We start from the raw sequence: 26,537 nt of genomic DNA on the forward strand, positions 1-26,537 counted from the left end.
ACCACCGTATTAAAGGGCTACCGCCCAAACCATGATCAGGTCCAAAGTCTGTACATAAGCGTAGAACAGAGTGATCATAAAAATCCCAGTAAGCGTGTTTTCAAAAAAACACATGGTTGATTATTCCTTTATCAGCTTGTCATTCTTAATTAATATTCAAATGAACATTGATGGGGAGAACACAATCCGTACATTAGAAAGCTACAAAATATTAAACTGTACAGTGTTGATACATATTATAGGCAGTGTCCAACTTTGCTATATCAGTGACTATCTGTATATGGAAATGACACAAAGGTAGCAATATATACAATAGAGGATATGCGTTATTTATGTTTCACATACATAATCTGTACATAATCTGTTTAGTTTTGTATGTATTTTGTTATTGTATTCTCCTAGCAAGTATTTTTTAACATCTGCTAATACATTTTTATAAAGGATTATATGTGATAATGGGAAATAATCCTGACTTTGGCCAATTCCATCCTGGTTGTCCACTTGATTGCTGTAGATGTTGGGGCTAACTTGCACTGTTCTCAGCTTTCCCCTTGTCACGTGTGAGAAGGTCATTCAGTCATGATTTTCTGCGAATTCTGGAACTTGTAGTTTTGTGAAATTTAAAATGGGTATGGAAAAAACGACCAGTCCCTGAATTTAAAAAAAAAAACAGGACAGGGTGGCTTTCTCACACATGGTAAGGGGAACCTTACTCTGAACTTGTAAGAGGGAAGAGAACAACTATTGTAGTATCTGAGGCAGCATCAGATGGGGATGCAGGGTGTGGTAATTGAGAGGGAGAGCAAGTGAGAAATATTACGCCTCTACCCCTTATCTCTCCCACAGATCCCACTTGTGTGCAGAAGACACCTAAGAGTTTGAGAGGCTCCAACACACAGTGAAAAGTGATAAAGCAAGGGGCAGGGGGCTTTGGGACTCCTGTCCTGCGCATGGCCGTCTTTTACTGCCATTGGCTTTTTCCAAACAAGGTCAGATGCTCTTGTGCAGTTACTCAGAAATGTGCAAATGTTGGTCTGGGAGTCCAGAGTTTTCAGTTACATCAGGAATCTACTGTAAGTGGGAGGAGGCACGGTACATGTTCCAAGAAAGATGGTAAAGTGTAGTTGTGTTGGCCCAATTGAGGTCTACTGCCTATGGTAGATGCTTACAGTCCGACTCAGGTGACAGCGTCTCAGTGTCAGGAGCTTGAGGGCATAGATGTTTCCTCTAAGCTTAGGGGAGAATAGTGTTCTAGAGACGGGAGTGCAAGGAGTCCTGCAGACAAGGAAGGATAGGCAATAACTACAGACCGTCAACAAAGGCTGTGAACAGAAAGAGGCCGGGAATACAACCAAGACAAACACATTAGGTTCCCACGTGTGGTGTGAGTAGAATGGGGAAGAGTTTTCCAAAGGTCAGGGGAAACTCTAACCTTCTGAGGCGGTTGTTATTACAGGGCCCCCATCTGAATGCTCATGGAAAGGAGCAGCAGGGGTGGGCATCTGTGTCTGGACCCCAAGGCACACACAATTAAATACAAGAATGAAGCCTCTATGGGTCCAGCAGGAACGGAACAGTGACCGCCCTCTGAAAGAGGAACCAGCACACTGTTAATATATATGGCACAATGAACTAGACTGAGGCGCGACAACGGTAAGGGGCAGATATTGCCTGCCAGAAAACCGAGCAGGCAAATTCTGAACAAAGGAATTGCATAAGCACAATTGAAGACACGAAGAGTAACATAAATATTCATGGAAAGAACAGGAAGTCAAAGTGAGCAAAGGAAGAGGTAGGCAATCGATAACTGACGAATCTGACACTACTACAGCCCACCACCAAGACTGTAAAACTCCTCCCTGACCCACAGCCCTCCTTCCATAATTCCCAATTGGACCTACTGAGACTGCTGGAAGGAATCTCCTTGCCACAGCTGTAATCCATGGTTATCTGCGCCCATCCCTAGAGCTCAGTGTGGCAGATTATTTCCATATGCCTGGTTGGAGCTGCAACCCTATCCTTTGGCACGGCTGCCATATCGGTCAATGAAACATTGGGTACTGCGGTCAAACATCTCTCTCTCTCTCTCTCTCTCTCTCTCGCTCTCTCTCTCTCTCTCTTGCTCTCTCTCTCTCTCTCTCTCATGCTCTCCTCTCTCTTGAAGCTTTCTTCTCCTTTAGCACTGGCTCACCCAGCACTGCCTCCAATCTTCATGTTCACCCGACCTATGAAAAAAGTGTCTGTGGGTACCTTTGCCTCCACCTACTCTAGCGGCTGACTCCCACCCTGACATAGCCCTCTCTAACTTGCACATTTCCATCTCCAACACTCTTGACAACCTTGCCCCTGTCATGAGGATCTGACTGAAGCCCGCCAAAAAGTGCAACTCTTGGTATAACTCCGACTTGGCTGACCTTAAATGCAAGTGAAGGGCAGTGGAACAGAAGTGGGGATCTTGAGGTGCACCCTCTGACAAGCTGGCCTGCCACGTTCTGCAAAGGTGATATAGACTGCATCAGGTCCAAGAAAAGAGTCCATATTCAAGCCCGCATTTTTGCGGCATCCAACTACATGGCCAAACTTTTCAAAGTGGCCAAGGAACTGGCCAACCCTACCACAGCCTCATCCTCTATTGCACCCACCCAGGCCTTCTGCAAGGCTCTGGCTGCACACTTCACCCACCAAAACACAGGACATCCTGTCCTCTCTCTCCACCGTACCCACCCTGGCACCATCATCTCTTGAGCCCTTCTTGGCCGTACCCATCATGACCCCTCTTCTCTCCTCCTTCTCCGCTGTCACACCTGAGGAGGTTTCTAGACAAGTCCGGTCTATGAAAGCCTCTTCTAAACAGGTGGACCCTTGCCCCTCAAAAACCATCAAGGACAACATTGACTCTGTAACTCCAGCTTTGGCAGACTTCTGCAACCTCTCCTTCGCCACTAGAGTTTTCCCCACTTATCTCAAGCATTCTCTTGTACACCGTCTGCTCAAAAATCCCTCTGCTGACCCTTCCATTCCGGCAAACTATCACCCGATCTCTATCACTCATTTCCTGGGCAAACTCCTGGAGAAGTTGGCTATGCTTACCCTCCACACTGAATCTGTTGGTTGTCTCCATGACTGTCAGTCTGGCTTTAGATTTGATTTGATTTATTTATAATCACGCACCTGACGAAATTAATCGTATCTGGGCGCCAGTGTATTAAATGATTGCAAATCGTCTATCTGACACAGAAAATTTCACATATCAGAACTAGGCTTGGAATATTCAATAAGCAGAAAAGATAGGTCTTCACTGCCTTTCGGAACGAGATACGAGTTTTCTGTTCTCGAATGGCTCTCGGGAGGCTGTTCCAAAGGTTTGGACCATAAAATCTGAATCTTCAGTCCCCTTTATTCAGGTATCTAGACCGTGGCACTTGTAGCAGCAGCTTATCGCATGAGCATAGTTGGCGGCCTGGAATATAAATCTTGATTGTATCCACCATATAACTTGGTGCTAGCTGGTTCACGCGTTTAAACATGAGACAGAGTATTTTAAAATCTATGCGTTCCTCCACTGCTAGCCAATGTAAGGACCATCTTAAGTTAGAAATAGGGGAAGATGTTGCCACCCCAAAAACTAATCTAACTGCTGCATTTTGTGCTACTTGCAGTCTACGTAATTGGAAGGCTGGAATTCCTGTCAGCAGAGCATTTCCGTAGTCCAGTCGGGAGTTAATAAGAGTCCTCACAAGTGTGGCCCATTCCTTGTCTGATATGAATGGAAGGATCTGTCTGAGAATCTGTTACGCTCACCTGGTCTCTGCGGAGGCATTTGGGGCACGGTTGCAGCCCTCCCGTGGGTGAGGTCGCTCGGGTCTGACTTCGCCCTCTGCGCTTATGTGGTGACTGGTGGTAATAGGTGATGCTGCTCGGGACTGCTGCTGTTGATTATTTTTGGTGAGTACTACGTCCTGCTGCTTCTGGCAAGGGCGCTTGTATGTTCTGGACCGAGTTCCTTCACTGGTCCCTTGCACGTGGTAGTCCAGTCCTGCTGCGACTAAGCCACTATACTTCAGGTAAGTGTTCCTGTTTGCCTTTGTCTTTCCTCGTCTGTTTTTGTTGTATTGTAAAGTTTGTTGTCTTGTATTGCTGTCCATTCCACTTTTGATGTTTGCTCTTTTGCTTTCTTCCCTTGCAGGTGATGTTGCCGGCCCGGCAGAAGCGGCGGAGCTCGAGGCGGCAGCCGGAGGGAATGAGGAACGAAGCTGCAGCGGTACAGTAGCTGGTAAGTTGTTAACTTGGGGGCGCGCAGGGTTCAAATGTGGCGCTGCCCTAGGACGAATGTTCTAACCTTCTCTTTCTTCTTCTTCATAGGGTCTGAGTTCCTGGATGCAGAGTACTGTGCTGCGGCGTCGGGATCAAGATCACTGGATGTTAGGAGATGAGTCTGCAGATGAAGCGATGAAGCATCAGTTTCCTGGAGGGGAGTATGCAGGAGAATGCCTGGTTTCAAAGGTAAGTAAACTGGTCAAAGCAGCGGTGAGCGTCACGTTGCACGCAAGTGCACAGTAACGCAAAGAACTGGCCTTAAGGATGGAGCAGCTTATATAGCTGAGCTTCTGAAGCCACGCCCACCAGGTTCAGCATGCCTGCATGCCTGCCACACCCGATTGGAGTGGGTTGAAAACGGATGTCGATAGTACACTATGTAGAATGGGCTTTGTCCCGTACTGTTGTGAATGGAGTTGTTAAATGCGTATTCTGCCAACCAAAGTATGTCCTTCCAGGTATCCTCGGTTTGTTGCAGCATACACCTTATGTATTGCTCGAGGGTCTGGTTAGTCCGTTCGGTCTGGCTGTTGATTTGGGGATGATGGCTTGTAGATAACAGGAGGTCGATTTTGGCAATTTTACAACACCTTTTCCAGAATGCAGAGACAAACTGAGTTCCTCCGTCTGATATCACTATTGATGGAACCCGTGTAGCCAGACAATCTGTTCCAAAAACATGGTAGCCAGAGTAGAAGCAGTTGGGAGACCTTTCAGAGGAATAAAGTGGGCCATTTTGTAAAACAGATCTACGAAGACTAAGATGGTATTCTATCCGTTACAGGAGGGAAGGTCTGTAATAAAATCTACTGATAGCTTATGCCAAGGTGCTGGGGGTGCTTCTAAAGGATGTAGCAGACCTGCAGGACTTTGTTTTTGGGACTTGTGTTGTGCACAGGTGCCACAGGTTGCGATGACTGGAAAATGTCCTTTCGCCAAGTTGGCCACCAGTAATTTTTCTTTATTTTAGCTTGGGTTTTGGCTATTCCTGGATGCCCTTCTACTAATGAATCGTGATAGTTTGGGATGATTTGATTCTGTCATTTCTTATTTGGGATGTACAATCGTCCTTGGTAGTATCGTCGGTTGTCCACGATCGTATCCTGGTCTCCCTTCCCTAGCCATTCCTTTTGCGCTGGTGGACTCATCAAGGGTTGCAGGTCAGATTTTAAGTTGTCTAGAGTGGTGGTTGTGGCAATCATGTCTTGGATTTGTCCTTCTGGGATGATGGCCACGGGGTCTGGTGTAGTGAATGCCTCTTCTCCCTCACTCATGCGAGACAGGGTGTCCGCTTTTCGATTGCATACTCCGGGACTATAGGTGATGACGAAGTTGTATTCCGCAAAGAAGAGAGCCCAGCGGAGTTGGCATGATGATTGCGCTTTAGCGGTCTTCAGATATTGTAGATTGCGATGATCCGTGATGACAGTGACTGTATGTCTAGCTCCAAGAAGATAATGTGCTTTTTGAACGCTGCCTTAATTGCTAGCAGTTCTTTATCAGTGATTGCATAATTCAATTCAGTGGCTGAAAACTTGCGAGACCAGAATGCCACGGGATGCATCTGACCTGTTTCGGGGTCTCGTCGTGACAGGACTGCTCCCATTGCTATGTTGAAAGCATCAGTTTCGACCACGTATGGTAGTTCTGGTCGAGGATACAGTAGAATTGGTGCTGTGGTAAATGCTTGTTTTAGATCCTGGAAGGCTTTCTCTGCCTCTACGGACCAATTAAATTGTTTATTTTTCTGTAGTAAAGAGGCGATTGGGTGGACGATCTGGGAGAACCCGGGAATGAACTGGCGATAAAAGTTGGCAAACCCAAGTACACTCTGTACTCCCTTTATGGCTGTCGGTGAGGTCCAGTTGAGGATAGCGTCCACCTTGCACATGTCCATGCGTACGCCCTGTGGTGTGAGAATAAAGCCAAGGAATTCTACCTCTGTCACATGAAAGAAGCATTTCTCCAATTTGGCATATAGCCAGTGTTGCTGCAGTTGCTCCAAAACTGGCCGGACATGGTTGACGTGGTCCTCCTTGGTGGTCGAATAGATACGAATGTCATCAATATAGACAAGAGCACAGGCGTCCAACAGTTCACGGAGCACGTCATTCATGAAAAATTGAAACGCTGCTGGGGAATTACATAGTCCAAAGGGCATAACCTGATGTTAATAAAGGCCATATTTCGTGCGAAAGGCTGTCTTCCACTCGTCTTCTTTTTTGACTCTTACTATATGGTAGGCCCCTCGTAAGTCTAGTTTTGTATATATCTGAGCGTTTTTGACTTGATCCAAGAGCTCGGGGACCGTTTTTTTAACTGTGCTCTGGTTAAGTGCTCTGTAGTCAATGCAAGTTCTCAGGTCTCCCTCCTTTTTAGCACAAAAAAGAGGGGCGAGGATGCAGGGGACCAGGACGGACGAATTAAGCCATTTGCTAGATACTGATCGAGGTAGGTTTTTAGATGCTGGTTTTCCTGTTCTGTTAGGGCGTAAATCTGGCTGCAGGGAACTTGAGCTCCAGGTACCAGATCAATTTGGCAGTCATACGGTCTGTTCAGAGGTAGGGTTTTGCTTGCTAATTTTGAAAGTCATCTTGGTAATCCAGGTATTCAGTTGGTAGTGAACTGGTGAGGCCCAGTATGGTTTCTTTCATGACAAACCTGGGTTTGCTAGGCCCTGAAGACCCCCGCGCATTGAAACAAGGCACAATCACCATACACGAACTGAGATGACAGACATGAGATTTCAATTCCCAAAATCTAGGGTTTATTGCAAAGCAAATAGTCTCAGTTGGCCGACTGGATCTCACGTCTCGCAACGTGTGTCACCCAGACCTCGTGAGACGCAAGAAGAGCGAACATTCTACAACAGTGTCATATATACAAAAGGAAAATCATACTATCAGTTTGTGACGCATCAAAACCGCCCATAATGTATCTTCTTGAGCTAGGGTTTGGTGATTGACAATTATGACGAATATGACACCTTCTGAGACGTTTCTTTGTTAATCTATATTACTTGATTTAGCAACAGTTGCAGTTTGCAAGACACAGACAGGATTCTTTGTTACAGAGAACATAATGCACTTGTTTAGTGAAAAAAACGTGTTCGTAGGAGAGACACATTCCAACGCATGCTATCTTCTAGTTTCTATTCGTGAACTAGGGGTCAGTCTGATCTAAGAGGGCCCAAAAAGGGGGGCTGTAAGGAGAGTATAATTCATGCCTTTAACGGCCTGTTTCTACAGCTTCAGCGAGACCAGCTGGCACCTGGCTTGGTGATTAAATGCCTCTCTGCTCGCCTTCAAGGACTTGAGGGAGGAAAACAATATATTTCTGTACTGCTTTGGCATTTCTGTCTGGGCTAGGCTCTCAACATGTAACTTGTGGCCTTGCTTTGTGCAGGAGCAGAACTAAATTAAATACATTTTTGCAAAGTGTTTGAACAGAAAAGCAAGAGAAAGCAAATGGAGGGTCCTGCGGGAACAAAATGGACGCTCTATGGTTATGCTGATGATTCTGTAATTGGCGATGCTGGGCATGTGATGCAATTGGTTTTTGGCCAACATAATATAACATTTATGCTATGGTAGGGTATTTTCTAGACTCACAAACCCTCCTTTTGGCCATAAGCCAAGAGCATCAACCATACATCGCATCTTCCTCTGACCATGTATCTAATTCTGAACTATACATGCTACTGTAATTGTCATCATTAATATTAATTGACATAAACTCTTTCATAGTTTGGGTTTCGTTGTTTGCATTCGTATCCACTTTGGGACCTCTTTTCTCTGTTACCATATGCATGCATTCATCAGTTATTTTAGAGCAAATAATTGGCAGGCTGTGTATGCAACAGCAGCATGTCATAAAGATTCTGAGTATCATTCCTAAAATTGCAACTGGTTTCCATCCCCATGAGCGTAGTAACTCCCAAAACCAGGAACTTATATTCAGTGCCCAACCACCTGTCGGGGGGATGAAGATCAGAACTCAGAATGTGTAATTTCTTTATTGCCTCAAAAATCATAGGGGAGGAGTCACTTACAAATACGCAGCACGCTGACCCCACAATTTTGCAAACACCTCCACGGTCGGCCAAAACTATATCAAGAGCCATTCTATTCTGAAGTGTCATTAATCTAATTGCCTTCTCTTCTAGGGTCATATTATACAATATATCGGTCGTTCCATTTATCGTTTTTTCTAAAATTCTGGACAATCTTCTTATATTCCAGGAGTTTATTGCTTGCCCCCAATAGGATAAAAGATGTTGCTATGTCTCCCGCAATATATCCTGCTTCATCATTCCGCCGGGGCCTTGATCTTGATAATTTCAATATATCTGAAGTTCGGGAAAGGAATACCCCAGGGAAGAGGATCCCTAAGTAACACACCCCACCCCAATTTCTAGGTAACCAGGGATAAGCTTTTTCTCCACATGCAAAATAAACGGGGTCACCTACATATATCGGTTCTTCCTCTCTCTTAAATACTGCAATATTCATGCATCTGTCGAATGTCCCTACTGAATAGGAACCTTTCTTCCGTAAACAAAATGGAACAGTGCGAGGATTGTAATTTATTGTATACGAGGGGGGCACTACATCCTTGTTTCCCACTGTGTTCATGTGAAACGTCATTACAGATGACTTATAAGGCACATACAGTCTGTCCACTGGCCTTACCACCACACTTTTTATCATTCTTGCTCTGTTAAATATGGAACAACCTACATGTTCCATTACTACTTTCTCAAATTCATCTATGTTTGATCTGTCTAATTGACCTGTGTCACTCATATTACACTTTCCATAGAATAGTGCACTTAGCGATGCATAGCATGCTGTATTAAGGGGTAATGGCTGTACATTCCAACCCATTAATTTTCCGCCATGCTGAGGTAAATGGGTGCAGACCCAACATTTAGTTTTGTTCAGAATGGAGTGATTCATATTCATAATTAAAAGCAACGTGTTATTACCATAACCTTCCCTGTGTCTTTCTTCTATTGGAGGGAGAGTATAAGAGAGTGCATGGACTGGACTGTCTGTGACGGGTGCTTTCGTGGCAGGCAAAAGAGAACTCAATGGGTGCACCCTCTCCAAATACCAAAATACTGGGATAATTGTACACAGAATACACAGAAGTGTTGTAATCATCAGCATTAATTTCTTACAGCAACTCTTCCTTTATAGTTGTTACTCACCACTCCGAAGTAGGCCCAAGACGTGGATGAGTGACCTTGGAGATGATGGTTGTACAAGGACCAATATTCAGCCTTCTATCCCAGCTCCCCCGAGTACAAGACTCAGGCTTCCTCAAAGAGGGGCTCTTCTCTACAATGTACCTCTCCGCTGTTTGGATTGGGACAGACAGAGGTGTCAATTGAATAAAAGAGCGGGGAGAACACACACCGCCAATACCAATGCAGCAAAGGAATACAAAGATATTATACAGTGTTGAGAATAAACCAAGCAATCAGAACAGCAGTATAATACAGGAAATACCTAGGTAAGTATTGGAGTGGAGCTTCCCCGCGGTGAATCTACAAAAATATGAATAAGCACAGTGAGTGGAAAGAATTCTAAAGAGACTTCCTAAAGTATTGAACTAATGACAACCAACCTGAAATATGGATATTTTGAGGATGGATAATAGTCCAGGAAACAGAAGACAACGATAGGATAAAACAACAAACAGGAATGTTAGCATAGGGAAATAAACCCGAGCGGCACGAGGGTCGCACTAGTGCCGGGTTGGTGCAGAATCAGCAAAGTGTTTATATGCACTTGAAGACAAGTTCACAAGACAGTCACTCAATGTCCCAAAATCCAACAAAAGGAAAAATCCAATCAAAGCCGTGGAGAAATGATTACAAATAGCAGAGATGGAGTTGCCAACTACAAATATGTACCTGAGCACACATGCATCCAGATAAGGCGTGTAAGAGTTCCGGATGGTTGATAGCAAGTCACCTGCGAGGCGGGCAAGTCGTTCCGAGTCTGGTAGCAGCTAGGTGGGATGAGGTACCGCAAGAGACAGCAGGAAGAATAATCCAATAACGTTCCGGGTCAAAAGCCAGGCGAGCACAACCGGAATAAAGGAGGAGGCAAGCCAATCCAGAAGCCAGGCAAGGGTCAGAACCAGGTAAGCAGATTAGGAAATTCGTGTGGAGGAAACACGAAGGAGTAAACGGACGTAACCACTGTAGCTTGTAGCGCTAATTAGCAGCAACGAGCCCCTTGAAAGACAGTGGTTTTAAAGCCATATGGGGGCGTGTCTTGCCGTATGTCTTCCACGTACAGGACATGTCAGCTGACACGGTCTCCGTCGTAGTTTGTACAGGCGCCATGGCAACCTGTATCTGCTCCACAGAGGAGCTTGTAAAGGAGTCGTATTTTGCAACGAAGCCCACAGGGAAGCCCGAAGTGTAACAATAGTCTCCATATCTATTACATCATCAGCGTTGGTGCAGGAGGGAACAGAAGCAAGTATGGTCATTGTGTGCGATTCTTCTTCTCCAACAATGTTCGTCATGAATAGTTCTCACAGCAGCGCCCGTTAATACACCAATATGTTCGCAAAGTGTTTAGGCCAGTTCTCAGCAGCCTGGATAGCTAAACGTGTGGCAAGCTTGTCGTGCCTCTGCACATTGCTCAAAAGATTCCAGAGTAAACTTCAATTGCCTTTGTACCATATGCGCCCCGCTCGTTAGAACGGGGTGATCCACGAATGGATTTTTTTTTCAAAGATAGCACCGGGAAGCCGCGTTCCAGAGTTCCCAAATTGATGCAGATTGGTAAGCCCCCACGCTCCACTTCCCTAGCCTTCCGATTGCCAATTCATCTGTGATGGGAGCAGAGGCAAAAATAAAGCACGAAGGTCAGATCACTTTCGATTTATGAGAACGTAGGTTGTACCTTATCGCTCCAGGTACTGTGTGATCAATGAGCAGTGCAGATGCACTTCCAGATGCAGGCTCAGTGTCAGCCTGTGATGCAGCAAGTGATGATGCAGGCTTTATGTCAGCCTGTGATGATGCGGATTCAGCTGGGCAAAGTTGGGGTACATTTAGCCCTTCCTCCTCTTTAGCAATCGTTTCAGGCTTTCTCTCAGGCTCAGGCAGAATTTGTGGCAGTGAACTGGCAATCATATCTTTCGTGTCAAGGGCAGCTGTTTCTTTCTTGTCGTCTCGATCAGGCAGTTCTTTCAATGGCAATGGAATTCTTTTTGTGTGGGTGGCATGGATCCACGCCTTATGACCATCCACATGGACAGCAGTCTGCGTTGCCAGGAGAATTTGATAAGGGCCCGCCACCTCAGTGGAAGTGAGGATTTCCTCTCGAAATTCTTAATCAGGATCCATTCACCCGGCTGCAAACAATGCCCCGGACCTGTGTATCTGACAGGAAGAGCCTCCTGCACCTGCTGATGAATCAAACGGAGTTTCTGCGTTAACACGTCACAATATGTACCTAGCAAAGGGTATTCAACTTCACTCAGACGCCTAGGCTGTGGAGCGCACCAAACATTTGCAGGTCTCCCCATGACAATCTCGTATGGGGAGAGTCCAGTCATCGCTTTCACAGACGTGCGCATGCACAACAAAGCTAAGGGCAGCACGTCTGTCCATTTTAATTGACTCCCTGGACAGATCTTAATTATCTTATTCTTTAAGATGGCGTTATGGTGCTCAACAAGACTGGCACTCATAGGGTGTCTGGCGGAATGGAATTGTTTATCAATGTGGAGGCCTGCACAAATCTGTAATATCACGGTCGGCAACAAAATGCGGGCCGATGTCTGACCATTTCACCCGTGGCAGGCCGAATCTAGAGAAATATTTTTTTAGCATCCCTTTTGCTGTGCTTATTGCTGTGCAGTCCTTAAGCGGGTATGCTTCCACCCATTTACTGAATGCACATACTACCACCAAGATGTATTTTAGGTTCTGACATCTTTCCATTTCTATGAAATCAAAATCGATGACTTCAAAGGGCATAGAGGGGGGGGCAAAACTACCTGTCGGAGTAGCTGTTCCTTTTCCAATATTATGTTGCAAACAAGTCATACAATTCCGGACTAGCCTCTTAGCAGTTTTTCTAATGTGTGGGTTCTGCCATACTGTAGCCAGATGCTGAATCATTTTCTTAGCACATATGTGTGTGGGGCTGTGGGCCATGGTGACCATTGCAGTTACATAGGAGTTGGGCATCATCCACTTTCTACTCTTTTTTCCCCCCCAGCAACCTTCTACGTCTAACTGTGCGGAGCCCTCAGCCCACCCTTTTATTTCATCGGCAGTTGCTTCCGCCTGCATTTCTTTGACTGTGGCAATCCCATTTTCTTTTTTTTATTTCTTTTTTCATTACTTTTTTTGAAGACAGTTAATCCAACAATAACAAAAACAAGGGAAAGGAGCGCACATATCAATTCATCAGATTTTCAACCCAAGTTCCCTTCCCTTAAATCCCTCCCCATTCAACAAAGCATAACAATACATTATCAATTCATCAATTCAATTTCAGCTAGATCATGAACAAATTCATTTATCAACAATCCATTGGAGAACAATGCAAGTGTAAACAGAGAGAAAGAAAAAAAAAGAATTCAACAGATTGGAGCCTGTGCAATCCTTAGCAGTATCATTTCTGTGCAAAGTAAGCCATTTCAAGTCTGTCAGGAGTTCATAAAGTGTCTCATTAAGTTTGGCCGAAAGAACAGCTGCTCTCTGTCTGACACATAGTCCAGGAAAGGGTTCCAGATCCGCCTGAACTTCGAGAGCTTCCCCTCTTGCATGGCAGTGAGCTTTTCAAGACCCATCAATTCCCACACCTTCACCCACCAGTACGCCACATGTGGCCCTTCCACCGATTTCCAAAATCGAGCCCTTTTGATTCGTGCAGCAATAAGTAGCTGAGCGATTAGGGCTGCTCTGGAGCCCGTCATCGGGAAGGACCCATCTTCAGGCACGTCACCTAAGATTAGTATACGCAGGTCCATAGGGAGCAGCGTGCCAGTAACATCCTTGATCTTGGAACGGACCTCCAACCAGTAGGCCTGGATGACCAAACAGTGCCACCACATGTGCCCCAGATCACCCCTTTCACCACACCCATGCCAGCACGTATCCGGATAATCTAGATTCATTGCATGCAACCTAGTCGGAGGGAAGTACCAACGAAAGCAAATCTTAACAGCGTTCTCTTTTACCAATGTACACCTAGAGCTCTTGTGGGCTCTGAACCATGTTCGCTGCCAGGATTCCTCTGGGATTTCAACTCCCAGCTCCCTCTCCCACACCATCATGTAGGGAAGCTTCTCGCCCTCTGAGGCATTTTCCAGAAGACTATAACAAGCAGCCGACCGATGGGAGCTCTGCCCCTCAAGAATTCTAAGTTCTATGCCGAATGGCGCTCTAATGGCAGCTTGGCTAGTTTCCCTGTTAGTCAACCAGTGTCGTAGCTGTATGTATCTAAACCGTTCCACCTGTGATAGCCCAAACATCTCCTTACATTCCTGAGGGGTTCCTGATCCACATATAAGTCCCTAAGCTTTAATGGTCCATTTGATTCCCATCCTTGGAATGAGCTAGGGTTTAGTCCCGGCGCAAACGCCGGGTTTTGAGCCACAGGGGACAGCGGACCCAGTCCCAGCGCGATCCCCCTTTGCGTCCTTGCCTTGTCCCAACTTTGAAGCGTAGCCAATGTCGTGGGCAACAGTCCTCGCTGATAGCCTTGCGCCTCTTTCGGCAGGAAAGGGAAATCTAACGGGAAGGGAGAAGCTTCCTGCTCTATTTCTTGCCATCTAGGAGTTTCAGTGGAGCTTCCCCAAGCTAACCTAGTAGCCACCTGTGATGCTCTATAGTATCGCTGAACCGAGGGCAAACCTATACCCCCATGTACCGCCTTTCTCGTCAAGAGTTTATAAGGGATCCTAGGCTTCTTATTTCCCCACACCAAGCGTCCTATCTCCTTCTGCATATCTATAAGGTCCCTCTCAGGAATCTGTATCGGTAAGGAATAGAAGGCATACAGAAGCTTCGGAACAAGAGACATCTTCACCGCGCTCACCCTGCCCAGCCAGGATATTTCCTGTGAATCCCAACGGCGAAGCCACTCTTTGGCTTCTCTTAATAGTGCTGGTATGTTTGCTTTAAATAGGCCTGCGTAGGTCGGGGTCAGTTTAATCCCCAAGTAGGGAATGTTCGTGGAAGGCCAGGGAATGGGGAAGGCAGCCTGTATCTCCACCAGGCCCTCCGGGGACTCAGTTAACGCCATACCCACCGATTTATTTGCATTCACCCCAAAGCCAGAAATGTTTTCAAAGCGGGACAATAAGTTCATCAGAGGCGGGATGGATTTAGGTGCATCTTTTAGGAAGCACAGCAAGTCATCCGTGTATAACGCTATCTTATGGCATTGTCCTGCAAACTCGAAGCCCATGATATCCCTACTCAATCTGACCTGTTGTGCCAAGGGTTCTAGTGCTAATGCAAAAACCAAAGGGGACAGGAGGCAACCATGCCTAGTGCCCCTATATAAACGGATAGCTGGGGTCAAGTTCGCGTTCACTTTAACTTTAGTAGAGGGGAACTGGTAATTGGAGAGAATCAACCTCTAAAATCTGGGGCCAAACCCAAACCTCTCCAGCACCAACTGTAAGTAACTCCAAGACATACTTTCAAAATGCCGATGAGCAGCTAACGATAACAGAGACAATTTACAGTCTAGGGGCCAAAGATATCAGATCTATCGTCCGACATATATTATCATGTGTCGAACGATTACGAATAAACCCTGTTTGATCTTTCTCCACTAACATCGGAAGAACCTCCCCCAGGCGCCCTGCTATTACCCTACTCAATGGTTTCTTATCCGTGTTTAGCAAAGTAATTGGTCGATAGGATGCACATTCAATCGGAGTCCTTCCAGGTTTCAAAACCAGTGTTCTAGTAGACTCTGCCATAGACACCGAGACCGACCCCGTTGCCCAGATGTCATTAAAGTAGGGGGAGAGCTCAGCCCTGAAGGTCTTATAGAATTTGTTCATGAACCTGTCAGGCCCTGGGGCCTTACCCAAAGGAAGGGATCGTATCACCATTTCTATCTCCTCCCTCGTAATTGGCCCCTCTAAAAGCTCACGAGTTCCTTGAGACAGCTGTGGCAAATGCGCATTTCGTATAAACCCATCCGCCATGCATAGGTCCGTTTGGTGTGAGGCAGAATGGGCCCTAAAATACTCCTCCAATACACAAAGTTTTTCTCTCTCTGAGGTGACCCTCCTCCCTTCCCCATCCACCAATGTTTCAATCCTATTGCGGTTCGCGCGCATTTTCAATTTAGCTGCCAATACGCGATTGGCTTTGTTACCTTTAGAATAGTAGTATTGTTTAGCTTTCATCATGCTATACGCTGCACGGCTCATGTGATGAGCTTCGAGGGCCCTCTGGGCTATTCTAACCTCACGTTTCAGTCTCTGAGTGGGCCTACATCTATGTGCCTCCTCCCTCTTCCGGAGCTCCAGCTCCAGCTGGGACTGTATTTGTTTCCTGGCTCTCCCTTTTTCCGCTGAGTAAGCAGTTATCTGACCCCCTAAGCACAGCCTTTGCTGCATCCCATACCTTCGTATATGGCAATTCATCCGTCTCATTCTCATTAAAATAATGATTAATAGCCTTGGAAATACATGAGCGGAACTGGGGATCCTCCAGGAGGAATTCATTCAGTTTCCAGACATGTTGGGTTTGGAGAGTCCTTAAAGGAAGACAACGTGAGTAGTACCGGGGCATGATCCGACAAGGCTTTTGGCAATATATCTAAGTCAATTGTTTGGGCTATAAGCTTGTCGGACACTAAGAACATATCCAGCCTGGAGAATCCCCTGTGCACCGCAGAATAGTATGTATATTCTCGCTCTTCTGGATGACAAAATCTCCATACCTCTATAAGGGAGTGCTCTTGCAGGAGCGTGGTAAGTGCCAAATAATTCTTTTTGTCAGCACTTGTTGGAGGGAGAGACTTGTCCATCAGAGGGTTAACTACAGCATTAAAATCACCCCCAATTATTATTTCACCCTCTGCATGTTCAAACAGGAGTTTGGAGACAGACTCAAAGAATATGTCCTGCTGTATATAAAGAGACCAGTGTCACCTTCCTCCCCTGTAGTCTAGCTACAACCAAGACATACCTGCCCCCAAAATCCTTCAGCGTCTTGCAAACCACAAACGATATTCCTCTACGAACCAGCATGGTCACCCCACCTCTCTTACTCCCTGAAGAAGCGCAACATTTCGTGGGATATAATTTATTATTAAGCCTGAATTCATCAGATAGGAGCAAGTGTGTCTCCTGAAGAAACAGGATCGAGGAGTCTAAGGTGGCCATGCGGTGCATCAATGCCCTTTGTTTAATCGGAAAATTCAACCCCTGCACATTCAGGGAGAGGCAGCAACAATTCGGGTTAGTCCCAGCCTTGTCATTGTCTCCTTCAAGCAAGCGTCCCTCATCATCACCCATTCAGAATGGCTAAAAGTAGGTGCCCCTTCCCCATCCCCCTTACCAGTCCCCCATCCCCAGTGGGCCCAGCATATAATGAAACTGGTTCCTCCTAATCACCATCTCCAACATTTGTATTTCACCATACTGTCTATCAGACATACTTCAAAAGGTCACATGACGCCTCCATCCCAACAGACCAGTTCGGACCCTGCAACCACCTTTGAAGACCAGGCTCCTTAAAAGACATAAAAATGCAGTAGAGAAAAAAAACGAAAAAATAAAAGAAATGAATAAAATACAAATCACAAAGTGCTTGCCAAACTCGTAATGCAACTGATTTGAACAGTAACCCCTCCAGGTTAACAATGACGGGCATAATCCGTGTGACGGGCACCCAACTTCAAACCTCTCAAATTCATCCTCACATACCCCCAATTGTGGTAATCACACACCTAATGAGCGTACATAAAAGTCCCATCAGGCCTTCTTGCATCTTTACATGCTCTGCAGCCCCGGAGCAGGATCCGAGCCAAACAGACCTCCTACCAGTTTACTTGTGCGGCTGGTCTAATTAATCATTTCAAGGACAACTCACAGCCCCATTTCATCAGTCGCCTTATATCTGTACCCAGAACAGGGCGCATGTAAATCCTTTTTATCTCAACTCATTAAAATGATTGCCCCACATGAGGCGCCCAACGTCCGCCTCCATTTGCTTCTCATCAGTCACCTTGCTGACATCCGTCACATATTCAGGCGAATACTTGCCACTGAGAAGAGAACCAGTCTACCATCATCCAACCAACTGTACTGCTACAGTCCTGCTAAGCTTCCTGCCGAGGCATGTGGATTCTTCATATTAACTTTCGCCACCCACTCTGGGGGGAGTGGTGCTCCCCTGTTCCACATCCCCTGGTATCTTGGGTGTTCTTGCTAGAGCCCAACCTCTGGGCCTTCGCCTCTTGTCCTTCGGCGTAGAGCTAACATCCGAGTCCCTCTCCACTTCAGCACCTGTGCCGCCTGACTCGCCCGCAACGCCTCGCAGCCACTGTTCTGCTTCTCCCTCGGAACCGATGATGCAAGAGCGGTTTTGGTATTCGAACAGTAGTCTGCAGGGGTATCCCCATCTGTAGCAGATCTTTTTTGCCTGCAGCCAGGTGCTGACTTTCTGGAGGTGCCTACGATTTGCCAAAGTTTATGGTTTGAGGTCATGGAATAATGATATGGCAGAGCCGCGAAATTCCACCTTTTCTACCTTTCTAGCTGCCGCCATTATTTCCTCTCTTTGCTGGAAGAAATGGACCCTAGTCAGGACATCTGGAAGAAGATTACGCTTTTGCTCAATAGAGGAATACACCCGATGAGTCCTGTCCAGGATCAGCTCGTCAGAGTCTCGCATTTTCAACAAGGTTTTAAAAAGATCACGCACATATTCAGCAAGATCCTCGTCCTGAATCTGTCTTGGCACTCCCCGAATCCTAATATTATTCCTCCTTGAGCGGTTTTCCATGTCCGCCTGTTTTGCCACCATCTCCTCCAGTCTGTCTTCCACATTCTGCATTCTCTTGGCAAGGTCCTCGTTGTCCCGCTTGTGCTCACGTGCCAGGTTCTCTAATTCATCAACCCTGGTCTCAAGGCCAGTCAAATTGGAGCTTATGTCCGCAATAGACTGTGCCAAAGAGACTTTTGAAGACTGGATCTCCGATGTTATTGCCATCGTGATGTCTTGCTTAAGTGTCCGCGCACCACTGTGGGGGCTCAACACCTCAGTCTCCGCCTCTTCTCCGGTACGCCGGGCAGCTCGCTCCCTCTCTCCACGGCGCCCTTCACTCCTCCACTGCCTCCGCCTCAGGTGACGCCGTCGGACCACAGGACGCAGCTCCCTCACTGGCAATTGCCTGCATCTGCACACCCCGACTCGCCTCAGTGCTCCTCTCCCGCAGCCTTTCACCACCTCCAGCTCCTGCATTCGTTTTCAGACCGCACAGCCGAGTTTGTATCCAGTAGCACCCGCGCGCCCACCATCTTGCGCGCCTTCGGCTTCCCCTCTCTCAGCTCCGAACTCCGGGAAAACTGCTCCGGGAAAACTCCACATCGAATCGCCGCCGTACTGCAAGGCACTCTCAGCGTCTTCCATATAGAAATTTAGGGGATTAAGGGCATCTAGTTGCCTTTAAGTTGGGGCCCGTCCCAGAGTTTACAGCAGGCACGTCCACATGGCGCCCTGCCTGGCCACGCCCCCAGAAATCCCATTTTCTATCATGCAGGGTACTTCTTCTGAACTTTCAATCAACATTTTCGTGTGCAAATCAGTGGCAGTTTGTTTAGCAATTTTGTCTGCGAATGCGTTTCCTTTTCCAACGTTATATGTTACTTTTTTATGTGCCTCGCATTTCTTTATTACTAGCCGCTTTGGACACGTGAGTGCAGACAACAATTGTGCTATCAAAGGGCCATGTTGAATTTTAGTTCCATGTGATGTTAGGAAACCCCTCTCAGCCCAGAGTCGACGAAAATTGTGTACCACCCCAAATGCGTACTGACTGTCAGTATATATGTTTACATTCAAAATCTTCAGAAAGTTCACATGCTCTTGTCAATGCTATTATCTCTGCAGCCTGCGCTGAATTGTATGGAATTCTTTTGCTCTCTACAATACTCTTCAGTGTCGTGATGGCATAGGCAGCAGTTGACGTGCCATTGAGCAATTTAAAACAGGAACCGTCACAAAACTGTTCTCTGTCTGGCTCTTTCTGTGAGGTGTCTGTTAGGTCAATTCTGCCTTTCGTTTCCTGTTCAGTAACCATTATACAATCATGGGGTGCTAATTTCTTCTCACCCGTATCTTCATTGGGAGGGGGCATTAACTCTGTAGGATTTAAAGCGCCACATCTCTGAATTTGGATATGTGGCGCAAAAAGGACAATTTCATATCTAGTCAGTCTGGCTGATGTAAGATGTTGCATCTGCGTTCTATTTAAAAGAACGTCTACTGTGTGAGGCACCATTAAGGTTAAGGCGTGACCCAAAACCATTCCCTCCGTTTGTTTTACTGACGCGGCAGCCGCAGCGACAGCTCGCAAACAGCGCGGCAAAGCGCATACAACAGGATCCAGTGCTTAAGAAAAATAACTGCATGGTCTATTTCTTCCTCCTTGTTCCTGAGTCGAAACAGCCAGCGCACAACCATCATTTTCATGCACAAATAACTTAAAATCCTTTTCATAATTTGGTGTGCCCAAAACTGGAGCTGAGCACATTGCAACTTTGAGCAGATCAAATGCTTTCTGACATTCCTCACCCCATGGTAAGGCAAAGCAACATCCTTCTTTGTCAATGCCACCATTGGTTTCACAATCATAGCAAAATTGGCTATCCACTGCCTGCAATATGAAGCCAAGCCTATTATCACTCTGACCTCTTTCTGTGTCTTTGGAATAGGCATACCAGAGATACTTTCTACTCTTTCCGGTGTCAGGCTCCTTCCCTTTTTCGAAAGGAGGTAGCCCAAATAGGCCACTGCCTTTCGACAATACTGGAATTTTTTTAATTACGCTTTATGTTCATGTGCTGCCAAATGTGTCAATAAGTTAACCGTACTCTCTTTGCAAATGTCTTCTGTGTCTGCAGCAATTAACAGGTCATCGATGTATTGCAATAGTACACAACCCGTTGGTAATTCTAACATGTCTAGCTGCTCTTTTAGTGCTGTGCTATAAATACTTGGGCTATCAGCGTAATCTTGTGTAATTCGTGTGAATGTGAAAGAACGCCCTCCTAGCGTGAAAGCAAATAAGTATCTGCCATCTGAATGTACTGGGATGCTAAAAAATGCATTCTTAGATCATCGACACTAAAATGTGAAGCAGAGGCTGGAATCATTGTGAAAATGGTAGTGACATCTGGGACCAATGGAAATTGAGGATCAACTACTTTATTGAATGAGCGCAAATCAATTATGAAACGATACAGTATTTCATTACCTCCTTTCTTATAAACTGGAAGAATCGAGCTATTGCAAGTGCTACCAGTAATTTCTTCAATCACGTTTCTTTTAACCAAATCAGAAACAATGCATATTAATGCTCTCTCACCTTCCACCGAAATTTTATACTGTGGGATACGAGGCAATGTGACTCCCTCTTTCAAAATAATTCTCACTGGTTCTATTCTCAAACAACCAACATCGTTGTCATTCATCGCCCATATACAAGTCGGTACTTTGCTTAATTCAGTTGGTAATGGCTTAGACAAAAATGGTGATAATGGCATTTTTTGTGGTGCAATTGTGAAAAACACTCCATCAGGAGAACAATGAATAACCGCACTTAATCTTTTCAACAAATGTAACCCCAATAAATTCTCGCCGCAGTTTTGTGGCAAAAGGGAAGGGCAAGACTCGGTGAATGGACCTAGTGTTATGGGTACTGACTGTGACACTGGACTAATTACTGGTGTGCCTGCGAACCCTACTGAAACATTCTTTTGCCCGGACAGTGGTATCTCTGGAACCAAGTGATGGTTTATTGAGCACTTCTGTGCACCTGTGTCCACTACAAAAGTGTGCTCCTTATTCCCAACTTTCATTTCTACGTAGGGTCCTTTCTGATCAGCGGGAATAGACACTGGTTCCAACCCCTGTCTTCGGCTGTCCTAGTGGAACAATACATCATCCGATGTGAAGTCACCAGAATAGTATGTATTGGACTGAGTGTCAAAAACATTTCCTTCTCCTGCACCATTCTGCTGATGTTGATTTTGGTTCTGATTCTGGTTATTTCCTTGGTTATTCTGATTCTGTGGCATTCTAGTGTTTCTATTTTGCCCTTGTGTTCCCGGGCGACCTCTATTCTGTCTTCTCGGGGCATTCCATTTCTATTCTGTAACTGTGGGCACTGTGCTCTCCAATGACCTTCCTCCTTACAATATACACATTGATTCAGTCCGATTGGACCTGCGTGCATGTTTGAGTGATTCCCTCTTGTCTGTGTATTACTTCCGCCCCTATTATTATTTGCTACCTGTTGCAGTAACAATCTTGTTTTTAAATTCACTTTATCCCTCACCTCTTTCTATTTCTCTGAATTTACTCTATTCTCATAATATTGTGCCATGTGTAATACTTCACTCTGTGACTTTGCTTGCCATGCACTCTCGGACGCCATTATTACATTTTGAATTTTCGGCAACAACCTTTTCACATATTTGTCAACAAATAGTCTTTTCACTGGTTAAGTGCTTAAATCTTGGCCACTGAAATCTGCAAACACTTCTTCAAATCTGTTGAAATAGTCAGTAGCCAATTCATCTTTTCCTTGCACGCATGCAGTTAATTTGTCCCAGATAATTCTCCTTTCAGGTACCAAAATGTTCAATTTCTGTACTATTCGTGCCGGTAATGCTAACGTGTTTGAGAATGGCTTTTCGCCAGCCTTTCTGTCCGTATCCTCTTTTATCAAATGTTCCCACGTATCACTCAGCATTTCGCTATCATCTACATTCCTAATTTGCTTCCATATATCTGCTGGGAGAATTACAGGAAATAATAGGTCAATATCACTCATTGTAAAAATGGACGACTTCAAATATGACTCAATCTCTTTATAGAATCCTGCTGGATTCTTTCTCAAATCAAGGATTGTTTGTTTTATATTATTCACCTCTTGTCTAGAAAAAGGGACATGTACATATTGTGCTGTATAATGTGTTTCTGTTACCTGCGCTGGTTGTTCATTAATACCTGGAATTTCTACTTTCGGTCAAAAGCAGGAGGGACTTCTCTCATGGGAAATATCATACTGGCCCTTCCTTCTTTCTCTCTCTTATTAAGCACTATAGCTAGATCAAGGGATAGAGCAGTCTTTCCAGTTTCAGTCAAACACGCTCTCTTGTATACTGCCATTTATTCAGAGGGACAGCAATAATTTCTCTCAACATATTTATCTTGCAAATATTCAACCATTACTTGCAACACTTTCCTTTGCATTTCTATCGTATACTGTTGAAACGTATCATACACCTCCATTACAAGAATACTAGCATCCGTAATCCATCTAAGCGCCTCTCGTGTACATATTTTTATTTCTTCACTAACAGGTTTTGACAGCGGAAAAAATTGCTGCATGACATATGGTGTCACCTCTTGTCTCCCTCTTTTTACCTCTTGGTGCCGAAACCCAGGAATAGAAAACATCTCTGAATGTAATTCATGAAGTTCATCTTTAAACTCAAATAACTTGTCTATGTGCTCTTTTATTTCTGCCTCACCTTTCCTCATACGTGAGAATGCATTCAGATCTCGCAACTTCTGCGGTGCTACCATGCCAATTAATTGCTTCCATATATTCATAAGAGACTCTCCCATGCATTCCAACAGTACCTGTTTTTCACCGAGCTTCTTGTAGTCATACATTGAACTCAGCGTTGATCCCTCGTCATTGCTTTCATTGTACATTTCTGCTTGTTCTTTCAGTTCTCTCTTCCTCTCCTTGCTAACCGTTCTACGGGTTACTCTAGTCCTTCCTCTCTGTGCAGACCCCGCCTCTTCAAAGCTGCCTTCTCTGATAGCTGCTAATTCAAGTTCTGTAGGTTGGAGGGGGAGATGGATCACATGTTCAGGGGGAGCTAGTGCAGATGGAACAACTGGAAGGGGGGTGGCAACTGAGGTTGAGCAATGGGCACTAGCGTAATTGTGTCAATTTGACTTTTAGGGCGTTCTTGTCTTTTCTCATTCAAGATCTTATTTATTAGTTCATCTGATGCATGTAACTCTTGTTGTGGATATATTTTTTGTATGCCTAATTGAATACTCCTATCCGCCCTTCTGATATCCTCATCCCATTGCTTCTCTTCCAGTTCTAGCGCTCTGTCTGCATTAGACTTGTGCCTACGCGCATGTTTCTCTCTACTTCTTAAACATAGGTTAGCTTCCTTCCTCCAGTCTCTAATGATGTAAAATGTCGCAGGGCGTGCCTTCTTGCGCAGCAGTACTGATTCCAAATGTTCTGTTTGAGGCATCTCAAAACTACCATCTTTTGGCTATTGAAAATCGTCTACATGTCTGATTTGCCTATGCCAAATTTCATTAAACATGATCGCTCCTATCCCATACTAAACATACATCTCGAACACTGGCGACCCTACAGGTGGTGCAGCCTGGCCAGTTTCCAAAGATTGTCTACCGCATTGGAAAAATCCCACTAGACAGGAAGACGATTTCCCAGGCACGTTTTATCTTATGCGTACCTTACCCTGGGCGTTTGATCTTGCAAGTGCAACTCTTAACCAATATCAGGGCTGTTAAGAATCGGATCACGACTCACCTGATCAATCAGCTCGTCTCACAAGATGCAATTCGTCCCTATGCAGACGCAACCAAGGATCGTCGTGACTGCGTATCTGGCTCAATCTGCCTAGTTTCGGGACCCTCACCTTCTTGCTCTCTGGCCGCTGCACGTCGATCAGGGACCGGTCATGTACAGATCTGCAAAGGAGTCTCATCACTTTCACAGGATCGCCCCGAACACCTCTCGATCCCGGCTCGACGGCCTCGTCTTCGATTCTTTTTTTTGCCTTCTTCAAATTCAACGTACACGATGGAGCAAATGGGGGAGGCTCCCTATTCGGGTGCCATTTTTTGCTAGGCCCTGAAGACCCTCACGCATGGAAACAAGGCACAATCACCATACACAAACTGATACGACAGACACAAGGTTAAATTCTCATAATCTAGAGTTTATTGCAAAGCAAATAGTCTCAGTTGGCCGACTGGATCTCACGGCTCGCAATGTGTATCACCCAGACCTCGTGAGATGCAAGAAGAGTGAGCATTCTACAACAGTGTCATATATACAAAAGGACAATCATACTATCAGTTTGTGACACATCAAAACCACCCATAATGTATCTTCTTGAGCTAGGGTTAGGTGATTGACAATAATGACAAATATGACACCTTCTGAGATGTTTCTTTGTTAATCTATATTACTTGATTTAGCAACAGTTGCAGTTTGCAAGACACAGACAGGATTCTTTGTTACAGAGAACATAATGCATTTGTTTAGTGAACAAACTGTTTTCGTAGGAGAGACACATTCCAACGCATGCTATCTTCTAGTTTCTATTAGTGAACTAGGGGTCAGTCTGATCTAAGAGGGCCCAAAAATGGGGACTGTAAGGAGAGTATAATTCATGCCTTTAACGGCCTGTTTCTACAGCTTCAGAAAGACCCAGCTGACACCTGGCTTGGTGATTAAATGCCTCTCTGCTCGCTTTCAAGGACTTGTGAGGGAGGAAAAGAATATATTTGTGTACTGCTTCGGCATTTTTGTCTGGGCTAGTCTCTCAACATGTAACTTGTGGCCTTGCTTTGTGCAAGAGCAGAATGAAATTAAATACATTTTTGCAAAGCGTTTGAACAGAAAAGCAAGAGAAAGCAAATGGCGGATCCTGCGGGAACAAAATGTACGCCCTATGGTTATGCTGACGATTCTCTAATTGGCGATGCTGGGCATGTGATACGATTGGTTTTCGGCTAACATAATATAACATCTATGCTATGGTAGGATATTTTCTAGACTCACAGGTTGGTAAGACCTTTTAATGAGAATCCCTTGCTATAACAGGTGTCGGCACAGTCTTGGGGAAAGGTCAGAGCTTGTTTACACCAGTCAATCCTGGGATTGTGGGTCTCCAGCCAGGGCATTCCCAATATCATCTGGAACTGAGGAGCACCGATCAGATCGAAGGTGATGTCCTCTTGGTGACCGTCCTGCTACAGAAGCATGACCTTCTCGGTGTAATGCGTCACTGGGCCGGATGATAGCTGTGATCCCTCAACTGCTATGACGCTTTCCGAAACCTGCTTCTGTCGGAGAGGAAGGCCTATCCGGGTAGCCAAATCTTGGTCCATGTAATTTCCCACAGCCCCACTGTCAATGTATGCCTCCAAGCTTGTATTTTCGACGGTTGCTTGTGGTTTACCAGGAGCACAGGGATGACTAGATGTGAGGTCTGTATAGGTTCCTTTTCACCGCTCGACAAGTGGACCCCTATGCTTGGAGTTTCCCGAGTCCTGGGTGATTTCACCGGGCATTCTCAGAGATAGTGACCTGCCTCACCACAGTACAAACAAAGATGCTGCTGTCTCCTTTTCTCCCTTTCTGCCTTGGTTAGTAGGCTCTGCAAGCCTCTGATGTGCATTGACTGGGACTGATCGTGTGATTTGGTTTGATTCTCAGGGGGTGCACGTAGACCAACCGCCCCTTGGCCTTGGCCCGATCCATCTTCCGATCCTGCAGTCTGTGATCGAGCTGCACTGTCAGGTCAATGTATTCAGCACATCTTTCCTGGGGATTTACTACTTGGGCTAATACGTCCATAAGTTCCCCTCACAACCCTCTGTAAAAGAGCGTAGTTCTTTTCTCCTCTGGCAGTTTGTTTGTGCTATCAGACGATTGAAGGAAGTGATATATGTTAGTAAGTTTGATTACCCTGCCATGGTGATAACAGTTCATTGTCCAGAGCCCGCCCTTGAGTATGCCGTGCAAATAGTTTCTCCATTCCACGCTGGAAACCTTCAAAGTCTCAAGCAAAGGATCATCCTGGTTTCCCAAGAGTACTGACCAGTCCGCTGCACTAACTCCCAAATATGAAAGTACAAATGCCACTCTCGCTTGATCGTTGGGGAATGCCCCAGGTCTGCACAAGAAATG

At 45.5% G+C, this 26,537-nt stretch overlaps 1 protein-coding gene across 7 annotated transcripts in view; it reads left to right on the forward strand.

Moving 5' to 3' along the window:
- Positions 1–26,537, forward strand: part of USP54 (ubiquitin specific peptidase 54) — a 2,840,272-nt gene that overhangs the window by 1,874,849 nt on the left and 938,886 nt on the right. The gene's annotated exons all lie outside the window — the stretch shown is intronic.

The sequence above is a fragment of the Ambystoma mexicanum genome, chromosome 8 (assembly GCF_040938575.1).
Source record: "Ambystoma mexicanum isolate Mex_15411 chromosome 8, UKY_AmexF1_1, whole genome shotgun sequence".
Classification (NCBI taxonomy): domain Eukaryota; kingdom Metazoa; phylum Chordata; class Amphibia; order Caudata; family Ambystomatidae; genus Ambystoma; species Ambystoma mexicanum.